This window comes from Vigna unguiculata, chromosome 8, assembly GCF_037176805.1.
Source record: "Vigna unguiculata cultivar grain cowpea cultivar isolate G323 ecotype 2 chromosome 8, ASM3717680v1, whole genome shotgun sequence".
Lineage (NCBI taxonomy): Eukaryota > Viridiplantae > Streptophyta > Magnoliopsida > Fabales > Fabaceae > Vigna > Vigna unguiculata.
The window spans coordinates 12,589,899-12,599,762 of record NC_140799.1 but is presented as its reverse complement, the minus strand read 5'-3'; positions in this window follow the sequence as shown (position 1 = coordinate 12,599,762).

The following is a 9,864-nucleotide window of genomic DNA, read 5'->3' as shown; positions in this document are numbered from 1 at the left end:
GATTGCGTCTCTTCTTCTTGACTCTTCTCTGCGCTCACTTCTCCTCCACCCACGGCGTTCTGGTTCCATTTCAACTTCGTAGTGTTCTGGTTCCATTGTAGGGCTGTTTGTGTTGTGATAATTTTCTAGATCATTGTTGTTGTATTCTTAATTGCAGGAGAATTTCTTTTGGTAATATAAAATTGGGACATTATTCAGTCAACTAAATTTGAAATGAAAAAAATTAAAATCTGATTGGGCCACAAATTATACAGATGAGAAAAAACTGGCGGGCCGGCCCGCCAGCCCGTGGGCCGGGCTCAGAAACGCAACCTGTTTTACCATGTCGGGCCAGCCTGGCCCGACCCATTTAATACGGGTCAAAAACAGGCCGGACCAAAACGGGCCGGGCTGGCCCGTTTTGACACCCCTAAGTATAAATAATAAAATCTTGTTACATTAATTGCTGTTATTGTATGTTATGATTTGGTTTTATTAGTTTTATAATTTTTCTATATTGAATTCCTCAAACATAATTAATATTATATTTAAATAAATTATTTATTTAAATAATTATGTTTAAGTGTTATAATTATGTATATAATATTTAAATAAAGAATTTGATAATACAAAACTTAAATAATTAATTATATTATTTTTATAACAAATTAACTAAAAATAAATTGTATAGAACTAAAGCAATACGCATAACTTATATAAGTGGTAATGGAACCCATTAGTAAATTTTAACTTTCATCATTCATTTATATGATAAAGTCATCATTTATTCTTTTGGTAAGTTAACCATTTGTTTATAATTTTAAAATATAAATTATGTATAGTTTTAACTAATTAAAATATAAATAAAAGAGAGGTTATAATACAATAAATTTAATAATTATTTATATTTTTAGCAAACTAAAATATAAGTTTTAGAATTTATTATTATTAAGAACAAAAACTATAGATCGAATAATTAATGTTTTATAAATAATAATATTATAGTTCCTTAGTATATATTTGTTTTATAAATTTAATAAGTTTAATATTGTGTTAGATGTAATAACAACCTCTAAAATGCATGTAGGTATATTTTGCCTAAATAAAATAAATACAAAAATAAAATTGATATTTAAATTTGTTGACAAAAACATAAACTTAGACTAATATTTAAAGTGAATCGATGATATGAATTTATAAAAAATGTGAAGCTTGTAACATAAAAAAATATAAATAAATAAAATAAAAGAGATAATTTTTTTAGTAAGAATATTTTGTGAAATTATAATTATATTTTTTCTATAATTTAAGAATTATTGAAGACAAATTTAAAACATAAGATTAATTAGATTTTTTTTAAATCACTTATATATGAAACATATATTTTCAAATTAAACTATAAAATTTTATACATTGAAATTAATATTAAATTATTACCGTACAAGGTAATTCTATTAAAGCAAGAAAAAAATAATAAAAATAGAATAAAAGGGTAACAAGTAGATAATGCATAGAAGCTATTAAAAAAAAATGAAAGGATAAAGTAACAATAAATGACATTCTATCATGTTACTGTGAAAAAAAACAAATCTGCGAACCAGTAATTCAATTGAAACGGAAGTAGCAAAACCAAAGAAAATGGGATTAAATTTGAACTAAAGTAATCATTACAAATAATAGTATAAATAGGATGAAATGGGAAGATCGGAGAGATATTGAGAACGAAAGAAAAAAAAAAGAGGAACAAAAGAAGAAGTTGTGCGTGTGAGAAGGAAGAAAGAGGAGAAATAAATAAATTTATATATCATCGAAGTCTTAGTACAACCTTGGTATAATTTCCACAATAAATAAGGTAAGGAGACATAAATCATTTTATCTTTTTACTTTGATTATTTTTTTATCCGTTTATAATTACTTTTATCTTTATATTTACCTTAAGTGAGATGTCCCTAACCTCATTCTAATTTATATTTAGTTCTCGTCCCTATTTATTTATTTATTTATTTATATTCATCTTCAGTTGTACACTGGTCCTATTTATTCAATTTATATTTACTCTCATTTACTTATTTATATTTATCTCCAGTTACGTACTGACCCTTTTTATTTATTTATATTTATTTTAATTATTCATTGATCCTATCTATTTATTTATTTATATAATTATATAATATTGAACTAAAATTTATGATAAATAAATAACACTTCTTCCTCCTCTAGTGTAGGAAATATAAGATGTACTAAATGGTATAGATATAAGATGCATATAGTATTGTAAATATAATATATATATATATATATATATATATATATGAATATTTTAAGTGCAATTTTGCCTTTAAATTTTATAAGTATATTGTGGGAAATAATAATAATTAAATAATTAGAAAAAAAAATTATCGTCACATTAGATGGTATCAAAGCAATGTTTCATTCGAGATCTGTAAAATGTGCTCATTATTTTTTTTTACTAACTCATACGATTCCAGATGGCAAACATTAGGAGGAACAATGAATTAACTGAAGCAATGCAAGCTATTCGAGACATGGCTGCTGCTCTAATGAGGAATCAAATGCCTGAAGAAAACCTTGAATCACAATGATTAGTTGAATTTAAGAGAAACAAACCCCCACAATTTTTTGAGGATATGATCCAGAGAAAGCTGAATTATGGATTAAGGAAATGGAGAAAATATTTCGAGTTATGAATTGTGCTGACAACCAAAAGGTAAATTATGCTGTATTTATGTTAATAGGAGAAGCCGAATATTGGTGGGATGGTACTAGGAGATTGCTTGAAGGAGGAAGAATAATTATTACCTGGGATGTATTTAGAACAAATTTTTTAGAAAAATATTTCCCTAATGATGTGAGGAGAGCAAAAGAAATAGAGTTTATGCAGTTGAAGCAAGAAAGTATGACAGTAGGGGAATATGCTTCTAAGTTTGAAGAATTAGGAAAATACTCTACTTTCTTTTATCACCTAGAGGAAAGGATGAAATGTATAAAATTTGAAAATGGACTTAGGGATGAATTGAGAAAAGTAGTAGGAATACTAGAAATTGCTGATTTTCCCACGCTTATTCACAAAGAACAACCAAAATATCAAACCAAAGTATTTTGGACCCCAAACAAATAAAAATAAACGTATTGAGGGAAAACCTTACAATCGCCCATAATGGAGGACCCAATCCAACCAATCTTCATCAAGAAATTCTAGTAGACCTGTATATGATCATATCAGATGCTTTAAATGCGGACAAGGTCATCCTGCTAAAGATTGTCATCTTAAGGGACCAATCTGTTTCAAGTGTGGGAAACCTGGTCACTTATTCTCTGAGTGTGGACAACAAAAGTCACATTTCAATCCAGTTGTAACCAAGACAAGACCTACCACAATAGGAAGAGTGTACATCATGACTTGGAGCTGAAGCTACTGAAAACCATGATCTAATTCAAGGTATGTGTTTTATTAAAGGAAAAACTTTAAATGTATTGTATGACTCAGGTGCAACTTACTCATTCATTTCCAATTATTGTGTTCAACATCTTAATATGTCGACCTCTTTTCTAAAAAACTAGTTTGGTCATTTCAACTCCCACAAATGACTTGGTAATTACCAATAGAGTTTATGTAGGTTGTCCACTGTTCATTGAGAACAAAAAATTCCTTATAAATTTAATATGTCTACCTTTATCTCAATTAGATGTAATCTTAGGTATGGACTGGTTATCTTCCAATCAAGTCCTTTTGAATTGTGCTAAGAAATCAGTGATATTTCCAAACTCTGAGAATCTTCTAAAATCACCTACCAATTCAAAAAGTGAGCCTTTAAGGAATGAAATCCAAGGGTACTTGTTATTATCTTCTATGGAAATAAAAGAGGAAGTTGAGTTGAAAAATATAGCAGTTGTTCGAAATTTTCCTGAAGTCTTTCCCAATGATATCCCTGGCTTACCACCTAACAGAGAAATTGAATTTTCCATAGATCTGATGCCTGGAGTTGGACCAATCTCTATGGCACCATATAGGATGTCACCCTCTGAATTAGCATAATTGAAGAAACAATTAGAAGAGTTACTTGAAAAACAGTTCATTCGTCCGAGTGTGTCACCTTGGGAAGCCTCAATTTTGTTAGTTAAAAAGAAAGATGGAAGTTTTAGGTTGTGCGTAGATTACCGTCAATTAAATAAATTCACCATAAAGAATAAATACACTCTTCCTAGAATAGATGACTTAATGGACCAATTAAGAGGAGCCTCTGTATTTTCTAAGATAGATTTAAGGTTGGGATATCATCAAATTAGAGTAAAAGCAGAAGACATACAAAAAATTGCTTTCAGAACTAGGTATGGCCATTATAAATATCAAGTGATGCCTTTTGGTGTGACCAATGCTCCTGCAATATTCATGGATTACATGAATAGGATCTTCCATCCATTTTTAGATCAATTTGTGGTTGTTTTTATAGATGACATTCTTATTTATTCTAAGACTCTTGAGGAACATGAGGAACACCTTCGGAGTGTCTTACAAATCTTGAAAGAAAAGAAATTGTATGCTAAATTGTCTAAGTGTGAATTCTGGTTAGAGAAAGTAAAACTCTTAGGACATGTAATTTCCAGTAAGGGAGTGTCAGTGGATTCGACCAAAGTAGAAGTAGTTTTACAATGGGAGCCACCAAAAACAGTGACTGAGATTCACAGTTTCCTCGGTTTGGCAGGATATTATAGAAGATTCATTGAGGGATTTTCTAAAATAACTTTGCCTTTAACCCAACTCACCAAAAAGGGCCAAGCTTTTGTGTGGACAGAAAAATGTGAAAATAGTTTTCAAGAACTCAAGAAAAGATTAACCACTTTTTCTGTTTTAGCATTACCTGATCCTACTGGACACTTTGTTATATTTTGTGATGCTTCCAAAATGGGATTAGGTTGTGTTCTTATGCAAGATAGAATGGTAGTGGCATATAGTTCTAGGCAACTAAGAACACATGAGAAAAATTACCCAACCCATGATCTAGAACTAGTTGCCATTGTTTTTGAACTTAAGATATGGAGACATTATGTTTATGGTGGTAAGTTCGAAGTTTTTAGTGATCATAAGAGTCTCAAATACTTGTTTGACCAAAAGGAATTAAATATGAGACAAAGGAGAGGGATGGAATTTCTAAAAGACTATGATTTTGAATTACATTACCATCTAGGAAAGGCAAATGTAGTGGTAGATGCTTTAAGCAGAAAATCTTTACATGTCTCTTCACTAATGATTCATGAAATGAATTTGTTTGAAAAATTTAGATACATGAATTTGTTGGTCACCCTAAGCCATGATAAAATGCAATTAAACTCCATTCAGATCACTAACAATTTACAAAAGCAAATCCATGAGGTACAAGAAAGTGATGAGTTCATTAATAAGAAAAAGAAATTGATAGGTCAAAGGGGTGGGGAGAATTTTGGCATAGATAAATCCGGAACTTTGAGATTTAAGGACAGGATGTGTGTACCCAATAATGAGGAAATTAAGGAAATGATTCTAGAAGAAGCACATAAAAGCAAATTAAGCATACATCCGGGCACAACAAAAATGTAGCAAGATCTCAAGAAAATGTTTTGGTGCCCCAAAATGAAAAAGGAAGTGGCACAATATGTAGCAAAATGTCTAGTTTGTCAAAAAGCTAAAATAGAACACCAAAAGCTAGCAGGAATGCTACAATCCTTAGATATACCTGAATGGAAATGGGATGGTATAGTAATGGATTTTGTAGTTGGTCTCCCACGAACCATTCAAAAATTTGATTCCATATGGGTTATCGTGGATAGGTTAACAAAATCTGCTCATTTCTTACCCATTAACATTAGGTATTCATTGGAAAAATTGATTGAATTGTACATAAAAGAAATTGTTAGGTTACATGGAGTTCCAATAAGTATTATATCTGATAGGGACCCTAGATTTACTTCAAAATTTTGGGGAAGTTTACATTAAGCCTTAGGTACCAAGCTTCACCTTAGCTAAGCTTATCATCCCCAAACTGATGGATAATCTGAAAGAACCATTCAATCTTTGGAAGATTTGTTGAGAGCTTGTGTGTCAGAAAATTCTAATAGTTGGGATCGATGCTTGCCTTTGATTGAGTTCACTTATAACAATAGCTTCCATTCCAACATAGGTATGGCACGACACCCTATGAGGCATTATATGGAAGGAAATGTAGAACACCTTTGTGTTGGTTTGAGACAGGTGAGAATTCAGTATTAGGTCCTGACATGATTCAACATACAACCGAGAAAATCAAAACGATTAGGGAAAAATTGAGAACAACTCAAAATAGACAAAAAAGTTATGTTGACAAGAAAGGACGACCTCTTAAATTTCAAGAAGGTGATCATGTATTCTTGAAAGTAACACCAACCACTGGAATTGGTAGAGTGATGAAATCAAAGAAACTCACTCATCGATTCATTGGTCCTTACCAAATTCTTAAAAAAATAGGTCATGTTGCTTATCAAATTTGTTTACCCCCGTTCCTTTCCAACCTTCATAATGTTTTTCATGTGACTCAATTAAGAAAATATATTTTTGACCCAACTCATGTGATAAGACCTGATACAGTACAATTAAAGAATAACCTTACATTTGACGTAATGCCTATACAGATTATGGATAAGAAGGTCAAAGAATTGAGAGGCAGACAGATCCCTCTATTGAAGGTCATGTGGAATGAAGCTAATGGAGATATTACATGGGAATTAGAAGAAAAAATAAGAGGAATTTATCCTCATTTATTTTAGTCAATAAAAAACAAATTTCGAGGACGAAATTTCTATAAGTAGGGAAGAATTGTAACATAAAAAAATATATAATATAAATAAACAAAATAAAAGAGATATATTTTTTTTAGTAAGAATATTTTATGAAATTATAATTATCTTTTTCATATAATTTAAGAATTATTGAGAACAAATTTAAAATATATCCTAATAAGATTAATTAGATTTTTTTAAATCACTTATATATGGAATATATATTTTCAAATTAAACTATAAGATTTTATACATCAGAATTAATATTAAATTATTACCGTAAAAGGTAATTCTATTAAAGCAAGAAAAAGAAATAATAAAAATAGAATAAAAGGGTAACAAGTAGATAACGCATAGAAGTTATTAAAAAAATAAAATATGAAAGGATAAAGTAACAATAAATGACATTCTATCATATTATTGTGAAGAAAAAAAAAATCTGCGAACAAGTAATTGAATTGAAACGGAAGTAGCAAAACCAAAGGAAATCGGGTTAAATTTGAACTAAAGTAATCACTACAAATAATAGTATAAATAGGATGAAATGGGAAGATAGGAGAGATATTAGAATGAAAAAAAAAAAAAAAGAGGAACAAAAGAAGAAGTTGTGCGTGTGAGAAGGATGAAAGAGGAAAAATAAATTATATATCATCGAAGTCTCAGTACAACCTTGGTATAATTTCCACGATAAATAAGGTAAGAGGAGGAGACATCTATCATTTTCTCTTTGTACTTTGATTATTTTTTTTATCTGTTTATAATTACTTTTATCTTTATATTTACCTTAAGTGAGGTGTCCCTAACCTCATTCTAATTTATATTTAGTTCTCATTCCTATTTATTTATTTATTTATTTGTATTCATCTCCAGTTGTGCACTGGTCTACTTATTCAATTTATATTTACTCTCATTTACTTATTTATATTTATCTCTAGTTACGTACTGACCCTTTTTATTTATTTATTTATATTTATTTTGATTATTAATTGATCCTATCTATTTATTTATTTATATAATTATATAATATTGAAATAAAATTTATGATAAATAAAGATTTGGTTATTGTAGTTGGAGGTATGACCTTAGGGATTTAAACGAGTTAGTATTACACAAGATATGTTCTTGAGTTACTTTGTTGGCCATGAACTCATTTATCCTGACTAGTCACTACAAAATTAATCAATATCTTTATAAAAGTATAATAAAAATCCAAATCCAATTTTATGGAATTGGGAGAATTTTCATTTCATTTTATTTTATTATGATATGTTGTATTTTTTTTATGTGATATTTGTCTCACTTCCCTATTTTATGATTGTGTGTGAAAAATAAAATTTTATAACCTTATCATATATGACTGCTTCCAACATGTCTGATCCCTTCTTTACAGACATTGTGGTTGTTTTCCCAGGAAATTGTGGGAAATTGTCTCACTTCCCTATTTTATGAATATTTTAAGTACAATTTTGCCTTTAAATTTTATAAGTATATTGTGAAAAATAATAATAATAATAATAATTAAATAATTAGAAAAAAAAATTTATCGGCACAAAGCTAAATATAAATTATTATAATCAAGTTATATATATATATATATATATATATATATATATATATATATAATATTACGGATCCCGTACAAATAAATATTAAGATTTGTTGGGTAATAATTTAAAATAAAATATATTTATTGATTCAAATAATAATAACAAAAACAATAATAATTGTAATAGTATTATTAGTTATCTATTAAAACGTCGTTCATAATTAAAGAAATTTAAAGTTATTAATAAAATAAACTAATTGATAAAAATAGTTTAGAAATTAATAAATGTATAAATTTAAAAGATTTCAAAACGTATGGAATAAAAAAAATTCACTCATAATTAAAAATTAAAAACAATTAATAGAATTAATTACTTAGTTAATGAAAAGATTTAAAAAATAATCATGATTAATTGTATAAATCAATCCTATGTTTTACAGATGAGCATAATTAATTACTAAATTTAGTATTAGTATAAATAATAAAATCTTGTTACATTAACTGCTGTTATTATAGTGTTATTATGGGTTATGATTTGGTTTTATTAGTTTTATAATTTTTCTATATTGATTTCTTCAAACATAATTAATATTATATTTAAATAATTTTTTATTTAAATAATTATGTTTAATTGTTATAATTATGTATATAATATTTAAATAAAGAATTTGATAATACAAAACTTAAATAATTAATTATATTATTTTTATAACAAATTAACTAAAAATAAATTGTATAGAACTAAAGCAATACGCATAACTTATATAAGTGGTAATGCAACCCATTAGTAAATTTTAACTTTCATCATTCATTTATATGATAAAGTCATCATTTATTCTTTTGGTAAGTTAACCATTTGTTTATAATTTTAAAATTCAGACTTCAATTTTATTTATTAAGAAAAAAAAATTGTCACTATAAAATTTTTACTTTTTAGAGACAGTTGTGAATAAATATGGTAATTAAATCACTTTATATCAATATGTCTTTCATTTCTCCATGGACATATAATTACACTAACTATAAATTTGGCAAAATCGTGTCAATCAAAACATACAACATTAAAAAATATATCAAGTATCAGTTAACCAAGACTATATATACATCTCAAACATATTTCACCTCCTTTATGATAAACTTATTTCTCCCAAGTCCTATCTGCCTCACCTTACAAACTCCATATCTCACAAATGGTTCCCCAAGTCCTATCTGCCTCACGTGACAAACTCCATGTCTCGCAGATGGTTTCTAAATCATTCATTCCATAACACATCATCATTTGCATATGATGATAAAAAATAATTAATAAAATGAAACACCATAGTAATATAGTTCGTGAAATTGATATATACATCTTGGGCAGCATCTCAAAGCTTGTTTCTGTTCTCTTCCTTAACTTCCTTAACTGTAGTAACAATCAGATCATGCAATCTTTAACTTGATCTTTAATTTTTAGGAGTTGATTAATGAATGAATGCAAAATATTATTTTACCTGCTGAAACAATTCTTGCTAAAGAATCCTCTTGAA